The sequence below is a fragment of the Camarhynchus parvulus genome, chromosome 12 (assembly GCF_901933205.1).
Source record: "Camarhynchus parvulus chromosome 12, STF_HiC, whole genome shotgun sequence".
Taxonomy (NCBI): Eukaryota; Metazoa; Chordata; class Aves; order Passeriformes; family Thraupidae; genus Camarhynchus; species Camarhynchus parvulus.
This window is the reverse complement of record NC_044582.1, coordinates 3323392-3346785: the sequence shown is the minus strand read 5'-3', so window position 1 is coordinate 3346785 and position 23394 is coordinate 3323392. Positions and strand designations below refer to the sequence as shown.

Sequence of the window (23394 nt, the reverse complement as noted above, 5' to 3'; positions counted from 1 at the left end):
AGAGGGACGCCGCAGGAGGAGCTGGGAGCGGCGGGAGGCTTTGAAGGCGTCAGTCAGCGGGAGGTGGGAAACCGGTTATTTGAATTTCAAAGGAGCGCGCCACGGGACACCTCCCTGGCAGCTCCCGGGGAAATGAAGCACTGGCGGGATAAGAGGGAAGAGACTAATTTGGGGAGTAGGTGACTAAGGGGTGGAAAGGGGAGTAGGGGCCAGCCGTGAAATTTCACAGTGAGAGGGGTCACCGGTGTGACTTTGCCTGAGGGTCCCTTTTGCCCTGAACCCACTGGAACCGTGACCGTCCGTGAATTTAACCCTTTGCAGTACCGGAGCGGTGGGTGAGCCTGTCCCATTGGCAAGACCACGCTCGGAGCGGCGGCCGGAGTGGGATGCGGAGCGGTGCCGGGGGCTCGGGGCGGGGAGCTCTGAGTGTGGGACCGCGGGACGGCCGGGTGTGGGTTTGTACCGGGGAACATGGGGTGCACACCGGCCGGGCGGGGGCTCTGCCCGGGGAGCGCCGTTCGGAGCGCGGAGCCGCGCCCCGGGGGGACGCGCCCGACCCGCGCGGGCCGCGCCCATTGGCCGAGCGCCCCCCCTTCCCCGCAGACAGCCAATCAGACGGCGCTTCCCGGGAGGGGGCGGGGCTCTGGCGGGCGTCACGTGTGCCTAACGTGCCCTGCCGTCCGCTCTCGGGAAAGAGCGGGGCGGCTCTGCGCTTGAGTGACGCGGAGCTTGACCTATCAGCGTCCCGAGAGGGCCCCCGTGGGGCGGGACGCGGGTGCGGACTGGCGCACAGGGCGAGGGGGCGGGCTTTGGACGGCGCCGTTGCTATGACGGCCAGCGCCGGGCCCCGCCCGCCCGGGCGCCGCCATCTTGTTGTTGATTCGGGCGGCGGGGAGCGGCGGCGCTGGGGCTCCGCGTTCCGGTGTCCCGGCCGGGCAGGCAGCGCCGGCCCCGGTGAGCCGCGGCGGGCGGGGACTGGCCAGGCTGCCGGTCGGGGGGCTGAGCCGAGCGCGCTGCCCTGAGGGGAGACCCGGGTGCGGCCCCATGAAGGGAGAGGGGGCACACAGGCACGCCCCCGTGAGCAGCCGGGGCGAGGGGGCAGCGAGCACCGGGATGGGCCTGGAGTGGAGGGGTCCGTGCGGGGTCCCGTGAGGAGGGGCTGGGGAGAGCCCGGTTCGTCCCCGTGTGTGCGTGGGTGAGAGCCGGGCGCTCTCCCCTGCGGGGCCCGCCTGGGGCACGGCCGGGGCGGGGTTCCCCGGGCTGGGCAGCGCGGTGCCGGGGCAGGGCCGTGCCCAGCGGGCAGAGCGAGCGTCCCCTCCCTTTGTGCCCTTCCTTCCCTTCCACAGGAGCTGCGCGCAGGAAGGAGCTCGGAAGCCGCGGCGGTAACATGAAACCAACATGGTGAGCAGGCCGGTGGGGCTGGGGGCCCGTCCGTGCTGCCCCCGGCACGGGAGGGGTGTGGGCGGCCCCGGAGCGCTGGCTGCCCCGGTGGGGACACCCGGAGTGCCTGGCAGTCCCCCGGGGCTCCCGGGTCTGCAGACCTGGACCGGGACCAGCCTTCCCCGGGTTTCCTAGGGGGGTGTTGAATTATGAATTAGGGTAGGTCGTACTGGGTCCATATTACTTCATTTTTAAGCTCAGCATCAGCTCCTTTTTTTTTTGCCCTCCCGAGCAATATGCTTTAGTATGTGCTGCTTTTGTCATTTCAATCTGTCTTGCTCTTTTTTTGCTCCATCTGCTTTTCCTCCCTTCAGGTTCACCTGGCTTAACTCGGTGTTCAGAGCTTCCAGAGCTGGATTCCAATAATTGGCCTTTGCTAATGAAACACTGAATGGTGCAGGAATGGTGGGGGCTTGGGTCTCTGTTCATTTTTAGTGGAATGTTTCTGTGATCCTTAGGGCTGTGTAAACATGGTTAGTAGCTTGTCTCACAAAATAGTATGCAGTAGTGTGTTGTGAAAGTCTCATTGTAGTGAACTGTCACCTGCAGCTGATATGCTAACCCTTGTGTGTTTGGTCAGGCTTTTGATGGAGAAAAATAATGGTATTCTTCTTGTTCTTTATCACTGCATTAAGATTCTGATTTCCTTTTTATAGAAATTCTGTTGGGGGCTTCAAAGTGTTTTAGAATTAGGTGTATCAGTTGTTGCATGTTGTCACTGTAATCCTAAATAGGTCTCTCCTAGTCCCATGTAACAATTTCTTATTATTTTGATTGTGAAGTATTTTTCTGGGTTAGTTTAGCTCTGACCTAAGGTAAGTGCTTTGTTTTGGAGCTGGAAGGAAAGTGGTAGGTTATGAAAAGATTTAGTTGTGAGCTCTATAAAGCAAGATAACATTGTGTTGCTTTTTCAACTGCATCAAATCCTTGTTTGGTCAATGTATGGAATTGTCCTAATGCTATTTTTTCTTTTCCTTTCTTGGAGGGTGTTTCATACCCTCTCAGCTTTTTCAGCACAACCATTTCCAGGTGAATGGATGAACAACCTATGGTTAGAGCCTGTGAGGCTGATGTGAAATGTCCTTTTTCATGGCCTTGCCTTTGCTTCCTGTCTAGTAAGGACTGTTGGGAGAACAGGGGAAGCTCCTGGAGGGGAAGTTGATGTATACAAGGTTATTAGTGTAGGAATCCTTGATGGAAAGAGTAGGATATGCTGGTGGGACACTCTCCTGCACCCTCTGGTTTTTCATGAGGCACTTTGTGGCAGTTTTGCATGTTTCTTGCATAGAAGAAGAGCAAATGAGCACGAATATCTGTTGAGATAAGAAAGGGGACAGTTTTTAAGATCTGCTTCTGATCACCACTTTCACGTTCCATATGTGGTTTCACAGGTACTTCAGCTCGTGTAAGTATAGACTGCAACCCATGGGAGGTTCTTGCCTTGTTGCTTATGCCTGTGCAGGTGAGAATCAGAGTTCCCTGATTTACAGACTGATCAAGCTCAAGACAAACTGTTTTTCTACCCAGCTTTGTGAGTGCATAAATGATTTTGCAGGTGCAAGGGAGATGGGGCTGGTGCTGGAATGGGGTCTTATCTGAGTTCAGGGTAGTCTGCAGTGTGACTGTGTAAGAGTCCAATAATGTATGTTTACATTATATATTTTCTTGCATATAATTTTAAATCGCATTTTTACATATACTCAAAAATTATATGAAACAGTAGTGCCCACGCTTCTCTTCTACTTCTTTGAATCATTGTGTGCCTGATCATCAGGTGGGCAGCACTGGACATGTCCTTCTTATAAAAATATTTTACAAGGAAAAGTTAGATGTGCTTTGAGATCCCCTCTCTTGGCAGACTGTGCAAGTCAACTGACTTGGAAGTTTTTCTGCCTTGCATTGCACATAGTGAAAAGTCAAGGTTAGAGTAGCAAGCGCTCAGAGGTCAAAAAAGTGCCCAGGCTGGAGTTGTACCTGTGCCCTTAATCAGCTAATTGGCCTTTTAAACAACTGTTGTGATTTCTTCTTTATCAGACAGTTGTATGCTCTGCTCATCCCATCTGAGCTGCCTGGTTTGTTTCTTTCCTTTTCTCCCACAAATACAGGGCTTATTCCTTTTGGGTAAAATGATGAAACTCTGAAATGTGACCTTGTTGAGCTTGGCTGGTGTGAGATGAGGAGCCCTGTACAAGCTTGGGGCTGTTTGTTGACCATCTGCTTACAGAGCACAGTCTCTTTGGTCCAGTGGATCACCAAATGTTTGTGAAAAGGTTTGATCACTTTTCAGATGTCAGTGTTTAGTTAGTTTCTCCGTGCCTGAAGGTTTTTGTGGATCTGGTGGATTCTGACTGGCACGCTGGGTATGGGATGGCACTCACTGTGCCTTCCACTAGGATAAGAAATGGAGGTGCTAAGTTTCAATTGGATATCCAGAACCCATGCTTTAGAGGAGGTGTGTTTCTTTCATCTGTGGTTGAAATGCAAATACTGAAGCCATGGAAAATCTGACAGTGGCCTTGATTATTGCAGTGTAACCCAGGCACTTCACCCACTGTCAGATTCCCCCAATCTGTCCATCAGGGATTAGTTCATAACGTGTTGGAGATGTGAGCATCTCAGTGGAGTGTTAATGCTGGGATTTGTAGTCTCAGAAGTTAGTATTGACAAAAAGCTGCAGCCTGATTTGTTTGCTCTTGCATTTGACAGTATCACATTGGTGCTGGGCAGGGTTTAGCATTGAACTTGACTTGCAGAGTTTGTGTGTGGCTCTCTGCTTGCTTGTTTATATAGTGTGACATGTCTAGGAACAACTGCTTTTATTTCTGACCTCTCAGTCTTTGAGAGGGAATGTATCAAAAACAAGTCTAGTAAGTACAGAGGGTCCCTAGCGAGCTCGAGAAAAGGAGCAGAAGAACAGAAAACGCGACAGAGCTCTCTGCAAGAGTCATGTTGAGTGTTTGTGTTACGTGCTGTAAACTGAAGGAGCCCTTCAGCTATATGGAGGAGCAGCTAGCAGTCTCCCTCATTTCTATTCCTGATGTGACAGGAATGCAGAGCAGGATGCTGGCCAGTGTTTAATATCAGGTTTGTTGCTGCTGTCGTAGGGGTGGTGGGGGGAGGAAGAGGAAGTGTGTGTGCGTGGCTGCTTGGTTTCTGTTTTGCAGCACCGCCTGTGCGCGGTGTTGTGCTGTTCTGATGTGGCAGCAGCTGTTATTTTTGGCGTTCCCAGTGTGCTCTTCGGGTAGATGTACTTCCTAATAGATGCAATTCTCTTAATCAGTGTGTTGGGCTGCCTGTGCTTCCTGTGTAGTCCATGCTGGTGTGAACCATTCTGCAGATAGTACTGAGGTGCAGGTGCTTTGCCTTCATTCATTTCCACAGGCTCCTCAGTGTGCATTTTGAGTGGCATTAACTGTGTGTAAAAGACAGGCTTAAGCTTGCATTTATTTCGCATCACCCCATCAGTATGTGTTGTCATTAATGTTTGAACCCCTTCTTTGTGAGTAAAGGAATAAGCTTTGCTATTGCAGGGTGTCTCTCTAGCTGTATAATGTGCCCACAGTAGTTAAAATGGGCGCAGTTGTTTTGTTAAAAATCACATGGACATAGCTGCCATAATTATATTAGTAGGCGATCCATCAACCAAATCTGATAAAAGCAGTGAAAGAGGTTATGATGTGGATGTGACTGTCCTGGCAGGACGTCACTGCACGTGCTTGGGAGCTGCAGTAGATGAGCTGTCTCTGATTTAGCTTTTGTAGTTAGAAAGGTTATCTCCTTCACCAGCTGTCCTGCTGCTTTGCCAAACGCTACCTCCCTGTGTTGGGGCCTACAGCCAGGCCTGTTCAGCTGCTGGGGTTTAATATACTCTGCTCCAGCCTTTCTTCCTTGGTGCCCATCCCTGCCTGGTGAGGAACAGTCATGGATCCTGCTCTGTTCCACCCTGGTTGGGAATTTTCAGCTAAGGGTGTCTGAGGCAACTGGGGACAGTGTGTCCCCTCAGCCCAACTGGTGGCTTTGGTAAAGAGCATCTGCCAGAGCCCACAGGAATGAGTGAGAGCATTTGTTTCCTGAAAGGAACTTGTGAATTCCAGTCCCAATCTCTAGGGAAGGCATGCTCTCAAACATTCTGAATTGACAAGCAAGTAAAGTTCTAAATAAAATCTAATTTAGGACTTGCTAACTCGTTTCCATACATCATTTCACAGGCTGACTTGCTTCTGGGGTCCTGCTCCCTCTTGATTGTGAGAAGTTGGCTCCATATTCCAGTGACTGCTCAGCCAAAGGAGCTTGGGTGACATCTCCAAGGTAACTTTTTTCTGTTTTATTCAGAATACATATGCAGCCATCTTAGAGATGCAAAGAGAAATCAACTGCTTTCTTTTTACCTCTCCCTTTGGAATTTTACCCTTCAAGTAAGGGTATGTAAATACAGTTTGTGGGAGTTTTGCTCTTATTTTTGAAGGATACTACAGGAACACCCAGGTAAGTGCAGTAGCACAGAGTGAAAAATTTATTCCTGTTTATTGACCAAATTGGTATCAGTTCATTGTAATAAGAACTAAAATTCCGAGAATTGGAGGCTCACTCATGTTCTGGTAATTCTGGCCATTCAGGTGGCTGATTTGCAGCTGAATCACCTTATGATGATTTCAGAATTCTTATCATTGTGTGCTTTTTTCTTTCTCTTCAGAGGTTAGTTTGCTGAAAGTTGATAAGGCTGATCTGATAGTCTTTCAGTTTCACAGAGTTCACTTTGTGCTGTCCTGCATTTGGAAGAAAGTAAATCATATTTGTTTTCCCCCAACTCTTTATCAACAAAGATATGACTCAGTATATCTGTGGTATAAACAGACTCAAGTGACCTTGTTTTCTTTAGGTATGGTGTGTTTAAGTAGAGGTTGTCACACAGTTCAGTTTCCTGGTGGGGAAGCCCCTGACCTGATGGGTGATGGTCTTTCTTACTTTGAATGCAAGAGGTGATGACCAGAGAAGCTGAGCTCCACACGTACCTTCCTGGGGTAGGCAGAGGAGACATGTGGTGCCTTTTCTTCAGGGCATGCTCCTGTGTCTGTCACTGCTCACTTGAGTGCTGATCGAAAGCTAAACTGCTGTATAGCTTATATATTCTGTTCTGACATTTCTCTTTTTCTCCCCCCCACCATGGTTCTATGCTGAGCTGCATTTTCCCCAATTTTTAAATTCCAGAGTGCGTTAATGCAAAATATCATGCGATCTTTAATTCCAATTAATGTTATTCCATTGTTGGTATCAAAGTATTGTCAAGCATTTCCAGAAGTGGGTTCAGAAATCTTAAAAAGGGCACAAGAAGATAGGGCTGGCTGTTTGTTCAATGTCCTTTGACAGTACTGTCTGAGCAGCTTAAGCACGTGTGGGGAGCAGTCATGATCTCATTACAGCTAACTATAGGTGATAAGCAGCTTTGAGCACCAAAATCAGTGCACCACCGAGTGCAGATGTCAGTGAGTTATTTAAAGCAGGAAGGATTTGGGAGAGAAGCCTGGGGGCTGCATAGTCCCATGTCTTACTCAGTGTCTGAATGAAACCATCGAGTAACTGCCATGAAATTGCTGGAGCTCTTGCAGAAGATGAGATCTGCTGCTCTTGCATTGGTTTGTTGGTTAAAAATATGGTAAAGTCTTGGAGCTCTGGAAGACCCTCACAGCACTGCTGCTTGCTGAAAGGTTTATTGCACTTTTCCAAGCTGTGGCCTTTGTGTAAAGCTGTGACACATCTGAGGAATAGACCTGTTGAATTCGCTGGGCTTGACTCTCATACCACAAATATAGAAATAAAAGGAACTTTTAACTTGAGTCTTTTGAGTCTGTCCCAGAAGAATTGTTGAAGCAGTCTGAAGCTCAATTTGTGTTGAAACAATACATTTGCAGGTTTTTTTTAGATAGTTTCTTAAACACTCCCATGCTTCCTGTAATAAAATCCACATCATGTTTGTCTCAAAGATGTGGATTTTACTTAGATTAAGTGTTAGACTGTATAAAATGTTTATGGATCCCTTTACTTTTGCAAATAATGGAGTGGTTTACTTTATTTTCCATTAGGAGCAGATACTGTAAATGTGTTTTCTTATGCTCTGCAAGTGGCATTTCCTTTACTTGGGCATAAATCTTCTTTATGTAATTGAGGTCTTAATACTTCACAGTTCTTACCACAAGTGTTGACCTGAATACACTTATTAAAATTTGACAGTAAACTAAATGTGAACCAGTAAGCATTATCAAGCATGCTTTATGTACCTTTTATTTTTAGAGAGCTGAGGAAAAACCTCTAACTCTATTTTAGTCAGACTGAATAGGTATCACTGTTGTGCATCATGCAGAGTTGAATAGTTTTCACTTTTCAGGTGCACTGCACACTGGAGGTTTTTTTTTGTGTAATAACAACACCTGGGGGGTTTCTGTTTTTCTCCTTAATTATTATTAGCTTTAGTTAAGTATAATCACAGAAATTTCCATTCCTGTGATCTGTGTGTTAGTTTTGTAGCATGCTTAGCACTGACACTTCCAGTGAATTTCAGCAGCTTAGAAAACTGAACCTATTGACAATTTGGTTCACCTAATGACAAAAACCAGTTGTCTTAAAAATTAGTTCTGATTTGTGAATGCAGTTTGACTCAAATATTCTTAGTTAAAATAGTTAATGGTATTGTATCATTCGCCAGCCAAATGTGAACCAAGGTTTTTATTCACTGCAGTTAAAATACCTTCCTAAAACCTGGCAATTAAAGATCACAGGTTAGATGGCTAAGTGTTTGAGACTTTATGTTTTTTGGAGTTCATCCCATTGTCACATGAAAACCAGAAGAAAATTCAAAACTTTTTAAGAATTCTGCCAAAGATCAGTGTCCCATGGTAGTGAGCTTGCCAGGTTCACTCTTGTATGAGTGCAAAACACTTTGTTTCAGGTTTCCTGTCATTTGCAGTTTTTTTATGATTCTCAAGGAAGAGAACTCTGTGTTGTTTTCCACCCATTCTGCTTGTTATTGTGTTTTTCAGCCCGAGATGATATGCTTTTGGCACGTGTTATCACACTGTATTGATCTGGAAGAGAAAATGAAAGGGAAATTGGCTTTCCCTAGCTATACACAGCCTATGATGTATTGTGGCTGTGAGAATACATCTGATGTAGCAGGCTGTTATTTTGTAGGAAAAAAACCAAACCAACCTGCAGCATGGCCTAGCAGTGTCTTTAGAAGAAATTAGTGTGAAAAACCAAGGTAGCTGTAGTACACTTGAGAGAGGTTTTGCTGTTAAAAACAAATTTGCCACAATTTGTGTGACTTACAGGTGATTGTGCTGTGCTTTTTTAGTGTATGGGGCAGAAGATTTTTTGATGTATATGCAGGTGCTGCATCTAATCATCTCCAAACCAGTTTAACATACTTTCTTTTTGCTTTGGCTTTACATCTCTTACATAACCAGTGGCCTCTGTTGTTATAAGTGGCACACTAGAAAGCCTGTTGGAAGGAGCTTTGAGATCCACTTCAGCAGCTTAACATTTAGATAAGATGTTGGGAATTGGTGACCTGTAGAGTGTTTACAGGGACTTGTTTACGACTGCTTCAGTGAACAGGAAGTTAAATATAGGCTTTGTCTGATTCTTCACTTCAAATGAAGAGGAGAAGTTCCTTGTTTCAAACCCTCAAACAGAGCTGGTTGGTGTGGGAAAGCATTTCAAGGGGCCTGCTGCCCAGGTTAGTGTATAGGAGAGTAATAATGAAGATTTGGAATATTAAAGGTCCCTTTGGAAGGTGCTTGAGAAATACGCACAGTGGAGTGAACTGTGTTCTGAGCTCCCTTCTTGGATATTTCCTTTTGCAAAGCCAAGTTGCATTGGATACCTTGGAGGTGTGAGATTTGCTAGAAGGTGGTACCAAAGGATGGTTGTACTGGCTCCTGATTGGGTAAAATAATCTTGCAGACATTTTTAAGTGCCAGGTTTTGTCCTGCAAAAAATATAGCACCTTGCCAAGGTTGAAGTTGTGATTGTCCGACTGATGCATGTGTCTCCTGAGGAGACAGCCTCAGGTTCAGATTGCCTTTCATTTCCACTCAGCTGGCTCAGCCTCTTGTTAATTCTTTGTCCTTTACCTTCCAGAACATGCTGCAGGCCACAAAACAACTCCAAGGTATTTTAACAGCTTTAAGATTTTCAGTATGAGTGATTGAAAGCCTTGCAGATTATGCTGATCCTCGGGAGAGTTACAGGATAACATCAGGCCCAGATCAAAATCCCTTCCATGACCCTGGGTTGTGTGCCATGTGTGTTCTGCCATATTGAAGGGATGAGAGTATCCTTGTATGAAATTGAGTTTAGAGTTTTATCTGGTTTCAAATGAAATGACTTCCTTAGCTTTCAGTCACATCAGATACTGTGTCATATATTCGACTTAAATTAAGTACCAGATTTAGTGTGCTGTCTTTGTCTAAAGTATATTTGCTCATTATTTCCCATTCCAAACCTCAAAAATGAAATGTTGCCCTTTATCCTTGAAATTTCCATGGCATTATTTACTTTCTTGTAGCACTTGTACTGAGATTTTTTCCCCCCTAATGCAGAGCTCAGTTTTTTCTCTTTCCTTTTCAGTGTTTTTATTTTTTTTTTTTTAGTAGGTTGACAGTACAAGAGAATATACTGTATGTGAGAATGTACCTTCCTTTGGTACTTCCTTGTGGAGAAAAAATCACAGTGAAGTGTTCAGTTGAGAAGTTGCAGCTCATGTTTTCTTGCCTGTGACCCTCAAGCGTCACCTGCTTAGGGAAATTAAACTGGTATCAAGTAGGGGGCATGGATTTGCAACGTGATTATGTGGCTGTAACTCCCTATGGATGTGCTTATAATGTTGTTTCTGCCACACCTGCTTGGGACAGCTGCATTAATCAGCAAGTTCATCCTTACCTAGTGAAGCTCTGCCAGTGGAATCCCTTAATGTAGAGGCACTGATAGTGATAAAATGACCCTTCTAAGGTAAAGCTTGTTTTGCTGGAGGTGTTGAGAAGGTAAAGAGCGAGGAATACTTTCTTAGTCATTGTGAGTAGCACTTTTTTCAAAGAAAAAAAATTAGCTAAAAAAGTGGGGGCCCAAAATATGCCTTTTCCAGCTGAATTAATTTTTTCATTGGCAGTGTGAAGTTAGAAGGGGTTACAGTGAGAGAGGAGGGCATCTCTCAGTTGGGCATAGAAAATTTTACCTATCCATACAAACCTTGGTGTATTTATTGTAGCATGGGTGTCCACTTGGAATTACAGGGCAATCTGCAGCTCCATTTTCTCATACTGTAAATTAAGTGGTGTCCTGAGCATTGGTATAATCTGGAGTACTGTATAACTGACTGCCTTGCATTTCTCTGAGCCTTTTCAGATATTTAAGAAAGCCCCAAATTTTGTTTCGTATCAATGTCTCAGAATTACAGTAGCAGAACAAACCACTAGATAACAACTGCTCCTTGTGCTTTTGGCACAAGAATTTGTTTACCAGGGTGAAGTGAGTTTGTTTGGATAGTCTTGCTTTTATTCCCCTAAGTCTTTCTGTTGGACTGATGTGCTCCTAGATTGTCTTTCTGTTTCTGCCATATAAACAGAAAAGTTGCTCAAGGATTTGGATTTTTGGCCAAGCAGCACCAAATCCATTCAAAAGAGATGCCCTAATTTGAGTCCGTATTAACAAAACCAATTCAGTTGTTGTGGGACACAAATTATTTAGATTTTGAGAATTTTAATTAATAGGCAAGACTTAAGTTGAAATGAAGTGCAAGGGGATCATGCAAAGTGAAATGATTGCCAGACTTCTGACTTTAAAGAGTGGTTTAAAAGTAGCAAGATAGTCAAGTAAATTGTTCCTTTCTGAGAAGCTGTTTTGCTGCTGGCTGAAGTACACCACAACTGAATGGTTTTACCAAGATCATGGAAACATTCAGTGGAAGTATCAAAACCAGTAGCCTGTTCCTGGTACTTTCCTTTCCATTTGGGTAAGCTCAGGTAGATTATGGTTATCTAAAAGATATCTAAAGAATCTGTTAACCAAATCAGCTGAGTGCTTTGCTGCCCTGTCAAGCTTCAGCAGAGAGATGGAAGAATTGCTGCGTTTCTCATGGCTTTGAGTATTTTACCAGTGTTCAGACAGAAGCTGTGCTGTCTGATAAAACTGCAGGATGCCATTAAGGACCTGCCAAATGTGTTTTCTGCTTCCCTGTGTAGAAAAAGACAAGTGTAGCTGAGGCAAAATGTTTGTTTAGCTTTATCTTCACAGTTAGAGAAAATTCTGATGTGTGTGCCCCTCCAGTCATCTCAAATGCTGTTGTAACTGCCAAAATGCCCTGGTGTATCTCTGTCTGCATATGTGAGATTAAAGTCCTCTTGGGTACTGAAATTCCAGCCCACATGAGGCTGTGAAGCTGTCAGTGCCTTGCATTCCATGGAGGGATAGGTGGAGCTTATGCAGACAACACATTAAAAGTCAGACTGCTAATCTTTGTTCAGAGCTGCTGTTTGTGCATCCCCTACAATTTTGGCAGGACATCCTCAGTCAGGATGCTGCTCTGATGTGATCTGGTGGTGACAAGAGGCAGACGTACAGCCCACGCCATGGCTGAGCAGATGTTTGTTTCTGGCCACAGAATTGAGAAGATGAGTATTTGCTTGTTTGGGTCTTAAACTCATTCTCTAACAACACTGAATGGGCATTGCCACAGATTTCCTGAAGGCAGAGATCTTGCAGTCCCCAGCTCCTTTAAGAGAGGCAGTTGCTTGGAATGCCCTTATCTAACACTATTCATTTCCATATAATTAATTCTCAGGCAGCTCAGAAAAAGGGCAATGTATAGATCTGAGGAGGAGATGGATCAGAGTGGTGTCACAGCCCACAGTGTATGATAGGAATTGTAAAGCTGCTTTACAGTGAGCTTGAAGTGAACCAAATCAAACGCTGGTTTACAGAGGCCCTAAGGGTGAGATTAGCTGGCTTGTGGTGGTTCTTCATGGCAAGTCTGTGTTTGGTTTTGATGCATAACTCTTAGACTTGATGGGTTTAAATCTATATGTTTTCCTAATTCCTAAGGAAACAAAACATTTGTGCTGCTTCCTGAGTACTGGAGCCAGCTTCTGCTCCTTAGCAGCTGAGTTTGCTCTCCCCTCCCTTTGCACAGGACGTGTTGTTGTTCACAATGTGCTCTTTGGATGGAGTGTCTGGATCTTGACTGTGGGGTCAGTCTCTTGAAGATGAGAAACATTTCCCTTCACAGATCCTAAATGGCTGTTTACCAGTAGCCATGCTTTGAAAATTCCCTTCTCTTTGTCCCAGGTGGGAATGGGATGTGGGGTCTTGGCATAGCTTTCCTCTGTAGTCTATGTGCAAAGCAAAGACAAAGGATAAGTGTTTGAATATCTATGTAAGTTTTCTGAGTAGCAGAGTATTGCAGGACTGTACTCTGAAGTTAAAGAGGAAAGAGCAACTTTTCTCTTAAGCATTGTGAAATGGAAAACTGCACATATAAACAGCAGAGTGATGTTTTTCTTGTTAGTGGTAGGAAGAGGCAGGTGGGAGAACTTTTTGCCTCTGGCCCTAATGAAGCTTGTTTGTCTTTAGCATTTAAAGTCTCAACATAAATAAGTCACTGCAAAGGGATTTTTGCTTAAGTCAGGTCACAGTCAGCAGCTTAATTGAATGTGGTTTCTATAACTTGTGGAGAAGGTTTTTGAGCAGTTAATGTGTATCATGCAAGTTTTGCTGCGGTTGCTATTTTTTCTATGCTTTCTTCTTTTATTTTTTTATTTTGGGGAATTAAGGTGCTGAGTTATTGGGGTAGAGGACAGGGAGCCTGCATTGCGCATCTGCATCGTGACCTGGGGAGTGAATCAGCTCAGTCATAAGAGTTGAGCTGTAGTGAGTTGTCCGGCCATTTTCTGGCAGGCAGGAGTTCCTGACAGCGGCTTCAGTGTATGGGTGAGGAAAATCCAGTTTGAGTCTGCCTCTGGTGCTGCAGGAGATGCATTTAATAACATCCACATCTTTGCTGAAGGGACTCGTGCTTGAGGCAAAAGCTCTTTCTGTTTTGTTTTTTGTTGTTGTTGCTGTTGTTGTTGTTTGCCCAAGTAAACAGTTTTATCGTTGGAAGAAGATACTGAAGTTTTCAAATCCATGTTGTTCCCAGAAGGGGGCAGGGGAGACTTGCGAGTTGTGGAGTTTGATAAAAAGTACTTTTGTTTGGTTTGGTGACACTTCCGTGCTGGCTTTCAGGCCCAGCAGGCACTCCTGCCGCCCTGGCAGCGGGAGCGTGGCACCATGAGACCCCTGCTCAGTGCCAGGAGCCTGCAGCAGGGACCTGCGCTGCAAGCCTTCCCTGCCTTGCCTCTCCTTTCCCTTGGGGAGCATTGGAACAGCTGAGAGTTCTCTCCTGCACTTCCCTCTCATCTGATACACTGAAATGGTATGTGTGGTAAAGCCATGAGAGAATGGAGTCATCATAAAACATCTCTATTTCTATACCCAGAGCAATCTGGACAGTTGGCATCTAAGCGTGTGAAAATCTTAGTTCCTTCTTCCCTTATTCTGTCATCTAGATTTTTATTCATAATTAAAGCTGGAAAGAAGCTTCTCTGTGCAGCTTTCTTTAGGATTTTCAGGGGAGTCTAGGTTTGCACTTTACAGATCTAACTTCCATTTGCTAAATACAGCCTGGCCAAGAGTGAGAAGGAGGCTGTTTTGCCAAATGTTTTAGAAATGGGGTCATGCAACTGCAGCAAGTTTGGTTTATGTCTGCAAAGTGACCTGGGATTTCTTTGACAGCCTGGAATACAGACAGAACAAACTTGGCTGTGTTAGTCTGCATTTCTGTCTTTGAATGGGGGAAGCAGCTACTTTCTCCCAGGAAGTGCTTTTTGCAACATTCCTGATCATTTTGACATAACTTCTACCTCTACACTGGCAGTGAAAGGGTAAATAAAGACTCTGCCAAATGAGGGGGCTGGATGAGTGATGCACAGACTTCCTTGAGGTATTTAGTGGGTTTTTTTTTGCCTGAGTGGGTCTTCAGTTGCAAGGTCTCCTGGCTCTTGAGTCTAGAGACAAAGTTGAAAGAGGAACCAGCAGTCAGAAGCACATGGAGACAGAGTGGGGGATTACTTGAGAGAGCTGGAGCCATGGGAGCCCACAGGACCTGATGGTGCTGTAGTGCCAGCCTTGGAAAAGTCACAGAGGTGCTGGCACATCTCTGATCACTTACTTTCAAACTAGGCCCAAAGGATAATCCAGGGTGGCCAATCTCACTTGACTCCTGGGGACAGTCATGGCTCAGGTACTTTGGTACACCTTTCCTGTGTGAAACATGTGCAGGAATGTGACTGGGAACAGTTAGTATGGATTTACTGAGTCTAAATTGTGTCTGATGCACCTCCTTGTCCTCTGTGATAAAATAATCGGATTTGTGGATGAGGAAGAGCACTAGGGGCCATTTAGCTTTTAAGTTTACTGGGTGTTTTACAGTATTCTTGTGTGCAGTTGGGACATTACAGACTGGATGGGTGGAGTATGAATTCAAGCACAGCAGGGAATTCTGAAGAGTAAATGGAGTCGGAGGCAGATGAAGGAGTGATTCATAGAGCTCTTTCCACAGGACATTAGCTTCTGAAAGTAGGCTCTTAATCACTCTTTTTTTTCCTCCTGAATGTCATCCTTTGCCACAATGTGATAAGAGTGGATGGAAGACAGTATTTAAGAGGCTGTCTGGTTGAAATTCATCAGTCTGGCTCATTATCAGTGTAGAAGATTAATCTGTCTTTTCTTGGGAAGAAGTGGGGAGGTTCACATGAATGTTCTTCAAGATTACCTAGTTTTGTTTTTCATTCAGTCATGTGTGTTTGTGATTGCCACTGAACTGTAGTTAAATAAAATATGTGGTAGTTTTGGGGATTTCAGTCATACCTAGGGAGGATGTGTTTGGAATGCTGTGAGGTTAGTTTGAGAAGAAGAAAAACAATCAGTCTAAAGGAATTTTGTTTTCAATTGGTTGCAGCTTCTTTGGGTTTGACAAACTTGCTGTTATAAAAGGTGATCTGGAGGTTTTCCTTACCTAATGTGTACTTCAAATTCTCTTCAGTGTTCTTAAGATACTGTGGAGCATCTGATATTCTTTTCAGGATTACCAGTCTGAAAATAATACTATCATTAGATCTGGTCAGGCTCAGGTATATATATTTATGCCCAAGGAACTGTAATTGCAAAAGTCAGTGTGTGGTGTTTGATTTGGGTTTTTTTCCCCTTTCCAATACTGCTATTACTGCCTTGCTGCAGCCAGTGGTATGCATTGGAATTAAGAATTCAGTTTAAGCTTTCTAGTGTGGTAGTGTGCTAAATTAAGGTGCCAGTTATGAGCAAAGAGGTTAATGGTCTTACGTAACGCTGGTCTTGAGGTTTTTTGCCACTGCAGAATCAAAAATAGCAATTAGGAGTTCATTTTTTTGTCCTAGTTGTGTATTTTTCTGTGGGGATCAATTATCTGCAGCAACTGACTTTCTAATCAAGCCTGGTTTTTCTGTTTTAAAAGCATCATAATTTAAAACTTGAGAACAGTGTTAAAAATCCCAGCTCACCACAAGCTGCTTACGTTTGTCTTTCAGTTAGTGGTCTCTTGGAAAGCTATAGATCATCCTTATTTTATCAGAACTGCCTAAGGAATGTAATTTTAGCTCCTCTGCGTTTATGGCTTTTGTAGTTATTCTTCATGGGTTCAGCTCCTTGTGGCTTTTGTGTGTCTGTTAACCCTTTAGCTTCTCAGTACAGTTACTGGTTAAAACTCTTTAACCCTTGGCTGCACTTTGCTATTGCATTGTGTAGTCTGAGACAGCCTAAACCATGGAGTGTTCTTACAGATGCATCTGAGATCTGTGGTGTTAGCCTGTACTTTTTTTTCCTTCTGAGAACACTTTGCCATTTGTCCCAAATGGGAACTGTGACCATTAGATTTAGCTTGTATGTGTGTCTAATCTCATCCGAAATCTCCATTCACAGAGATGCTGGAAGTGTGTTCCTTCCTGTTGAGGTTTCCCTTCATGTCTAGCCCCACTTTTTTTTCTCATTGTGGAATTCATAATGCATTTTAACTTTAATTATCTTATGAATAAAAAATGTATATGGTCACCTCTGTAGCAGCATGGATTGCTTTACATCTGTGCTCTGTTAAGTGGCAAGAGGAATAATTCCTGGTTATGTTGTCTAGGGAAGACTCAGGATTTGCTTTGTAGACTCCATTCAGAAGTGTCTAAATGGTGTCTCGTTGGAAGGTGAAAAAGACCCCAAAAGAACAGGGGGAAAGTTGTCCTCAAATTCTTGGTGTCTGATGTCTGTGGAAAAAGAAGGATTTATGTAACTGAATGTGCTGCATTCTGCTCCTTGGCTCTCCCTCTGAGGTGCCAGCGTGTTCTTGCAGGGCATTGCTTCTCTCACTTCCTGACAGCCCACCTGGGCTTGGTGCCTGCTGAGCCTCTGCTTCGGTACCCGGGCGGAGGAGCTGTGAACTGCATTCACCACACTTGCCCTCATTTTTTAGCATATGGTGATCTCTGCTTTTCAGTCTTTCCTTGATGAAGTGTCTGCTTCCAGGGTAGTCAGCAGCCTGCGTGTGCAGATAAGCTGAATTGGGATTTGAGCAGGGAAGCACTAAGCAGATCTGCAGCTGGGTGTGTGACAGCACAAAGAAGAGTTCCCTCCAAACATCACTGGCTGTGGCTTTCCCTGCTTATATTAGAGGTTCCATTAGAAGTCTGGTCTTTGAGCAGACATCTTATAAATTTTTCTAATATCTCTCTACTGGTAGAAACGAGGACACAAGACATAGTGTTAATGTGTAATAGCAGTGGGCTGGTAGCTGAGCAGAAGTCTCCCAAGGGTAGGATTCATAATCCTCTTAAAGCAGAGGAGAATCAGAGGCTTTGGAAGGTCACCTTTTGCGGGATGAGAAACATTCCCTGTGCAAAGCTCTGTTGCCTCTATGATCAATTCCTCTCCCATTTTCATATTTCATCTCACAGCAGCAGAAAATAGATCTAGATGAATCCTGCAAGAATCTTGACCCCAGTAAAACTCCCACTGCCTCAGGTTTGCCTACCTGCCAAAAGACAGCTGTGTGTATATGGGTTGATAATCTTGCGTGACAGGGTTATGAAGTCTCACTGTATAGAGATAGTGGTCTGTTCCCCATGAGGCACTTTGATCTAAAGGGGACAGCCATGTGCTTCTGCTTAGTGCTTTGCAGCTTCACCACAGTTTTGCCTTTGCCCTATTTTGTTGCACCTGTATTTTGCTTGTGTTGGAGAGTTGTGAGAAATTCAGATGTCTAAGTGCAGTCCTAAATGACAGCTTTACTAAATTTCCTTAATGTTTAAAAACCCTGTAGTATGTGTATTTGATGTTTAAAGTGCAGTCCTTTCAATGTTAGTGCCTGTCAGAAGCCAGAAATTTATTAACTTCTTGCTTGTGATTTATGATATTTTAGCGATGTGTTGGGACTGAGGTACAGCATTTGCTCATGAACTTAGTATTTTCTTTTAAAGACCTACTTTTTTTGCAAGATTGTCTAAATACAATGGAAACTTGCTGCTTTTTCAAGCAGCAGCCACAACTTAATCTCTGAATTTTGGAGGAGTGAATTCTGCATGGCAGGGGCCCAGACTGTTCTGTAAGTGTGCTTTCCTCCACATGGCAGCAAGATGGCAACTAAAAACTGAATTTTCTGCATCTCTGAAGCAAAGCTGGGCCTTCCAGGACTCCCTAATTTGATGAATGCAGTGTCCGGAGTTAGGTGTTCCAAGCCAGTGGTGAGAGTTTGCTACAGCAGATGTTGATCATGAGGAAATGGGTGTGAGGCTAAAGTCATGAAACATACCTTAGTGAAATTCTCCTGAGGGGACCCTAGGGATGTCCCTGTCACTGAGGAATTGCTGTGCACGGCCAAGGGTGACCTTCTGCTCCCCAGCAGTTGAGGGGTACATACATAGACACAGGTTTTTGGACCTGTGTTGGCAAAAGAGCCCTTTCATGGTGAGGCAGGGGACAAATGACTTTTTCCAGCTTCGTGTCGCCTTCAGTGTTGTTGCAACTCCATTGCTTCACAGGAACTGCTGCAGTGGTTTCCTGCACAGAGCCCTTTAGATGGATCAACTCTTCCTTCCTAAAAAGCTTCGTTGTGCAGAAGTGGTCAGCTTTCTGAAGTGACTTTCTTAATAGTTTAACCAAGGTAAAGAGAACCTTGGATGTAACCCAGGCAGCAGTTTCTAAGAATTCTTTGTTGTTCATGAATCGGTGTTGTTTGTATAATGTTGTTGTCACTGTTTTCCCTGGCTTTGCTCCCCAGTACTGCTTGTGCATGCTGCTGCTGTTTGTCATGCCCTATTTATTCACAACAGGCTTTCCTCACTCTCCTCTATATATTTTAGCAGCTCTTTTGCTCTGAAAATAATGCTGGTATCAAATAAATTAAAGATTTATTTTTGAGGAAATAGGGTGTTTTAAATATTAATGGTGTGTTGTGGAAGATGAAAACATGAAGAATTAGATTGCAGATTTTTTAATGTACTGTTTAAATCTTTTGAGCCAAAGTGGTTGTGTATAACTATTAGGTAGTTATGTTGTGATATTTTATCTATGTTGAGTAAGAGAGCTGCTTTACAGTTCCTTGGAGATGGAGTTTTGCTGTGCCTTGGTTCCTACTTTCTCCCATGTTTTGATGCTGGGAGATTGTTGGCCAGATTAGGGACCTGATCCAACTGAAAACTGAAGGCTTTTTGTTTTGTTTTATATATTGCTGCTTTGTTTTCCTACCAGGTTGGGTACTTAATGTGGCTGTCTGCAGGGTTGCTGATGCTGGTGTAAAGAAGGTGTCAGGAGAGGTGAAAAAGTCAAATGATGTTTCTGCTGCAAGTGACAACTCACGTCTCTTTAAAGTCAGGGGGTGAGACTGCTCTCTGAGCGTGTGTTTGCAGGGCAGCTGGAGCTGAATGGAATTGGCTCTGCTCCTCTTGTGCCTGCCCTTGCCCTGCTCAGTGATTGTCCCCTTTTACTTTCGTTGGGCACTGGCAGTAAACCAGTTCAGGAAGCCACACTGGCGAAAACAACTTTTATTTTTTTCTGGGTTAGCTTGTTTGCCAGGCTGGTTTCTGAGCAGGATCCAGTGCTGACTCAGGAGAGAGGATGGGTTTGAAGAATGCTGACTTAGATTTACTTAAGATGTCATGAAACTATAGCCTGAGATGCATGCTAAGGAACAAAGGGTAAGGTTTTCCAATTAGCAATTTTTTCAGTTTTATGTCTTCATGGATTGATGTGGTGACATCTACAAAAAAGGCTGCTGAACAGCTTAGAGACTAATTTTTTTGTCTTCTAGAGCAGACACAACAGAAACTGCAAAAAGCTGGTTTCCTGAAGCTATTTCATTAATGTGCCTCCTGCCCTATGCTGGAAGTCAGATCTTTATGGTTATTCAGTCTTTTGTGCCTGGTTTTCTATGAGAAGGCCTCTCACAATGATGTGTGTCTGATGCAGGTACCTGTCACCAGCTGAAAACAGAGATCCAGGTATTTCCCAGTAGGTTCCCAGGCAGCCATCAAAAAAGGAGATATTTTCAGTTGCTTTTGTTTTAAACAGTATTTGAACTGGTAATTTTGGAAAACCTTCAGTCTGTTTCTCTCATAGTTGTTTCTAAAGTGTGCTAGCATGGCATCATTGCTTAGTGCTTATTTTGATTATCAGTATTTCTGTATGTATTTCCATGTTCAAATAAAAATTCAGCTGCAGTTTGAAGAGTTGCCAAAACTGAAGATTGCCTCCCCTGTTCACTCTTTGAATGTCAGTCTTCAAATTAGTGGGAATCTGCACATCACGTAGGCTTGTGTTTCTTGAATGGAAGATCACCAAGATAGTTAGTGGTTATGCAATTTTTGGGAGAGTTTTGTTTCAGAACTTGGCCCAAAGCTGTTCATTCTCATTAATGACTTGGTTAGTCATGTTTTTATGTTTATTTCAGCATGCAGGCTGCAAAAATGACATATAATTTTGGACAAGCAACAGCTTGAGGGAGCTCAGTAGCCATGCCTTAGCTGTAGGGTAGACATCAGTGTGACCTCATTTTGTCTCACTGGAGAGACCCTCCATGGTTGGCAGCAGTGGCAGTCAGGTCCCCTACGTGTTGTTTGGTCAGAGATCCTGTTCTGCAGCAGCCATGCAATGAGGTGAGCTGGGAATGCAAACGTTGGCTTTTGGCACGAGGATAACTATCAGCAATTCAGGCACCTTGTGCTGATACAACTGTTTGTACAGCTGCACAATAGATTGGGGATCTGACCTGGTTGAAAAGTAATCCTTAAAAAAAACAAAACAAAGTGCTGGTTTATTTTTAACTGTGATCACTTCCCTAGTTTGATTCATGGTGAGGCTGCAAACAGTTGTACCAGTGCAGCAGAGTTGAGTGGGAGGGTGCTGTTAATGCTGTTCAGATGGCAAAGGATTGCCTGTGCAACCATGGTCTGAAGAAATAACTGAAGCAGGAGTTAGAAACTGACTTCAGTCAGTGCCAGAAGGAATCTCAACATAATATTGGGTGGTTTTTTAAAGCCAGGCATTTGGATGGCATTGGTTCCATTGTGGAGGATCACTCTATAGAGCAACTGACTCAAGCAAGCTTTTTTCAGCCCAAAAACTTCCCTGTTTTACCAGCCTGAAGAGAACATGGTGGATGAATGAAGTATCAATGTGCATTTTTTTCTTGTGCAGACCAAACTTTTGATGTATGTGTTTCCGCTGTCATTTCCCCGTCAGAGCTGGAGGTCTAGGTGTTCACCTGGGTTTTCTTTCTTAATTCACTGGTTTTACACATTCTGAAAGCAGGAAAAAAAAGAGATTTTTTTTTCTTGACTTTTATCTTCAAATAGCAAAAAACCCAAACTATAAAATCTCTTCTGTGTTTTTCTTTATCTTCCCTTATTTTTTATAAGATTGTGGAGGACAAAGAGCCAGAGAACACACCTTTTTTCTCTTTTTCCATTGCTCATGTAAGGTCTGAAACTGTGTGTGCCCTTGCTGTTGAGTTGGGAGAGTTGACTGGTTTTCCTTTTGTAGAATCCTCACTTTGGCACCTTGTGCTTTGCTTGCTCTGGGTGACAAGTGCAGCACATTGATTGTTCCTTTCAGTTCCTGTCAACCACACTCTGAAGCCTGAAAAAACTGCTCTTATTGCTGCACAAGTACTTCCTTTTTCTGTGATTTTGGTGCTTTTGCTGGAAGTTTCCTCATTTCCTCTCTACAGAAGCTGGAAGAATCTTGTCCCATCTTTCCACCTGCGCTAGGAGTCTTAGGGACACAAGGCTGAGGTGCACAGCCATTTCTTTGTCCAGTCCATGTGGAGGTGGGAGTGGGAGCTCAGGCTCCAGAGGTGTTTGCACATGTGGGTGATGACAGCACCTTTCAGCTCAGAGGCCAGCAGTTACTCTATAGGAGATTAGGCAAAATTGTTTTCCTTGGCTCTGGCATGATGCCTTCAAGGTCTTCTCTGGGGCATTTTAAGACAGGAGAAGATGAGGTGAGAACTTAGGAGGTGCCAGTTGTTCTCTTCACCCCTGTTGTAACACAAACCTGGACCTGCTTGCCTGACTGCAGTGGATTCTCCTCGGTTTGGTGGGGCAGCTCCCCAGTGCTGAGCAGCCCTTCCCTGTGCCACCCATCTGGCTGAGCTGTGTCCATGCTCCCACAAAATCTCACACCTCCCTTTTCCTGCCAGCAGTGCTCACTGTGCATTTGTCCTCTGGTTCAGCACAGCCATCCCCAGCTCTGACTCATCCTCTTGCTGTCAGCAGCTGTGCTGCATTCAGCTGCTCCTCCATCCTGCCTTCTGATGCTGTTGAGATTGTAGCATTTGGTACCCACAGCTGACATGAAAGCGCAGTTTCTGAATGGGCTCCTCCTCATGCTGCACTCAGCATGGTCATTCCATCATCTTCCTGCTGGGGAGGCGTGTGGGTGGTTACTTGGATGACTGTGCAGGACTTCCTTAGGGTTGTGGCTGCCTTATTTAAGCCTCACTGTCAGGGAAGAGGCCAAGGTCTGTGGCTAAAGAGTAGGTATACTTTATTATAGATGAAAATTTTAAACATAAGATCTTTTGAGACAGGAGGTAAAATTGTTCCCTCTGCTTATTCAGTCCATAAGTTGAATTACAAATTCTGAGTTAGTCTTTGAGCCAGGCTTCTTCAGTGGGAATGGCATGAATCTTTTTCTTTTCTCCCTGTCATGCTGACAATGCAGGGACAATTTTCTGCCTGTTGATGAGTTTCTGAGCCCCTGAACTAATGTAATTTTTTTTAAATGTCTTTTCTTGGTGGGTTAGGTTGATTCATTGTGGCTTTTGACTGTTGAAAATATGTTCCTTTCTAACTGTCTCTGACCATTGGATTGGAAAGCTGTGTTGAACAGCCAGCTTTTGCATTGGAATAATTTAAAAGTAACCTGTGGAGACTTCTTCCTCTTTGTAAATGATGTGAAGCCAGAAATTAGCTCACAGAAAGCTGAGCAATGAGGCCTCACAAGCATTGATCTTCCCTAAGCCCTTCTCTAGAAAGCATGTGTCATAATCTCATTTCTCCTATAAAATGCAAAGCCGATATTGGATGACCCTGCTCTCTTAGGCACAGGCTTGGAAAAAAGTCTTCTGGGTTGGTACTGATAAAGCAACCTTTTATTGTACATATTCTGTCAGGTTTTACTGCTGTGGGGATTCTCAGGCTTGGACTGCAGCCAGTGCTTTGGAGCAGAGAAGGAAGGTGCCCTTTTCTACCAAGGCAGGGTGTATTTGTGGCAAGGTGCAGCAGGAGGATTCAGCAGCTCAGTTCCCTCTTGCTCATCCCCCCCTCCTACTGGAGAGGAAGCAGGGGTGAT

The 23394-nt window shown here is 44.3% G+C and overlaps 1 protein-coding gene across 2 annotated transcripts in view; it reads left to right on the top strand.

Moving 5' to 3' along the window:
- The first annotated feature begins 843 nt into the window (after positions 1–843).
- IP6K1 (inositol hexakisphosphate kinase 1) overlaps positions 844–23394 on the top strand; it is a 36947-nt gene continuing 14396 nt past the window's right edge. For both annotated transcript variants that reach the window (XM_030956617.1, XM_030956618.1), the window contains exons 1-3: positions 844–954; positions 1347–1401; positions 5649–5748. The gene's annotated coding sequence lies outside the window, so the exon portion shown is untranslated. The remainder of the gene's footprint in view (positions 955–1346; positions 1402–5648; positions 5749–23394) is intronic.